Below are 2429 nucleotides of genomic sequence, written 5' to 3' on the forward strand. Positions count from 1 at the left end.
TTTATATGTATATGCTCTTGGGTGCTTCACCTCTCTCCCATCTTGTCTATTTTCAAGGGGTCACTAGCCCTTCATGAAATGGACCAAGCCCATTGACCCATCCAACCCTACAAATGTAAAAGATGATGAAATAGCCCAAGCTATTATTATTTTGTACTTGGTTAAATCCTTAATCCATCACATTAATCAACTTGCAACTACAAACAGAAGTAGGAGGAGCTTGGAAATTGTATGGTGCAAGAGGAAAGAATTCTAAAATCTTCCTCAAAATAGAATTCTTCAGCATGGAAGACAAGCAAGGAGAAGACTTGGGAAATTTTATTTCCCACATGAAGGGGCTAATGGCCCAACTAGCTTCAGTCAAAGCTCAAGTTGCTAAAGAAGATGTCATCACAATACTTTTAAAGGTTGTAAGGAAAGTCTTCCCAACTCTAGTAAGTACAATTTACCTCTCCTCAATTACAACAAAAATAGCCTCAAAAGTCACAATTATTTCTGACAAATAAACCAAATCCTACACTTGAAGATGTCATTCAATCTTGTTTGGATGAGGAAAAAAGAAATCAAAAGAAAAGTAGCACTAGTACAACATTTATCTCAACAGCCCATGATTAACTCTTAGTTCATATCATTTCTACTAAATGTTCCTTTTGCATTGAAAAGGGACATATTGTAAGCAACTACTGAAAAGAATATCCCAACAAGATGAAGTGCAACAAATGTAAGCAAACAAGACATATCACCAGTAAATGTCCTAACTCCATTGGAGCAACAAAAGAATTGGAGGCCAACTATGTCTCCAAAGCACTTGATGACCACCTTTTCTAGTATCATTTGTATCATCTTCCTACTAATGATAAACATTCTTGTAGTCTACTCTATAAAGGCATCCCACTGATTGATTGAGGGGGAGGGGGGGATTTCTGTTAGAAATGCGGGATCTAGAGCATGACATAACCGGAAGCTATGGAGGATGGAAGGAGAAGTGTAGACTCATGATGGAATGGACACTGTTTGTTACACAAGTGAATTAGGTTCCAAGATTGAGACTTGGACTCATAAACACAATCTTGTGTATGTGGACAATGACATTGACACTTTACTGAAATGAAAAGAGTACTATCATTACATTAAGAAAGGAAGCAAGTACAATGCTTTATAGGAAAGTAGGAAACTGTAGTAGGCACCATTGTGCATATGGGATAAGTTAGCCTGCATATCCTTGACCCTAAGACTCCATACAAAGAGGCTGTTTGAGTGTGATTGCTGATTCTCAACACCCCTCCTCAATCACAACTAGAAAAGGCACAAAGTGTGTAGAGGCTGTAATGAGAACCACCTGCAAAGTGTGGGTATACCACAGACATGGCAAAACACCAGAGGCTGTCGCAGAAAAAGCTAAGTGTGGGTACCATAAACATGGTGGACATCCAGAGGCTGTAACAGGGGCCTCACAAAGTGTACAGGGACTGTAATACCACGTTACATAAGGAGTTTACATAGCTTATGGCAGGAAGCATTAGGGCAAGGAAAAATACAAGGCTATTAAAACAGTCTATCAGAATTATGAGAGTACAAGGACTGATGAGTCTTGTCCTTCCGATCCTGGTGATCTTCATCTTCTTCTTCCTTTGCTTCATTTTCTTCTTCTTCTTTGACTGTGACTAGATAGGCCTTTTGGGATCTCTTTCTTGCGTGGCAAAACTTCTCGGTGTGTCCGGTCCTTTTGCAGAAGTCACAAAAGAGCTGATCTTTCTTGCCTTTGTACCTGTTGCCAACATATAATGCATGCTCATCTCTAGAGGTACTTGGTTCTTCTTTAGTTTTTAGCTTCTTTTCTTCTTCTAACAGTGATGCCTGGATATCAACAAGTTCAGGATTTGGCATGTTGATTAAAGTTGTTAATACGTTATTATATTCAGGAGGCAAGCTCTTAAGTAGAACACCGATGCAAACATCTTCATCCATTTTAATGTTGATTCCTGCAAGTTGGGTTAGGAGTCCTTCCATGTAATTAAGATGTGTGGCAAGTGATGTGCTGGACTTCATTTCAAGCCTGAAGAATTCAATTAGGAGACCATACTTTGATGATTTAGATTGTGCACCGAACAGGGTGTCAAGTCTTTTCCATGTATCCTGTGAGGTCTCACAGTTATCCACGTGATGGATATAACTGTCATCTAGCTCCAATTTGATAATGGCCTGGGCTCTGTCATCATTCTTTTGCCAAGTAGTTGCAAGGTCCGCGTCCCGTGGTTTCTTCTCTTTGCCATTTGTGATGGCCCAGAGACCCTTCTTTATCAGGATGAGCTTGATGCGGGTTTGCCAAGTGTGGAATCCGACTCCTTTGAATCGAGCATTTGGCGAGTCTTTGCCCATGTTAGATTTACGGGAACAGTAGCAAATCAACTTCAGACTTTATTAGATTT

The sequence above is a fragment of the Lygodium microphyllum genome, unplaced genomic scaffold (assembly GCF_053477565.2).
Source record: "Lygodium microphyllum isolate KBCC unplaced genomic scaffold, Lygodium_microphyllum_v1.1.10 scaffold_31, whole genome shotgun sequence".
NCBI classification, from domain to species: Eukaryota; Viridiplantae; Streptophyta; class Polypodiopsida; order Schizaeales; family Lygodiaceae; genus Lygodium; species Lygodium microphyllum.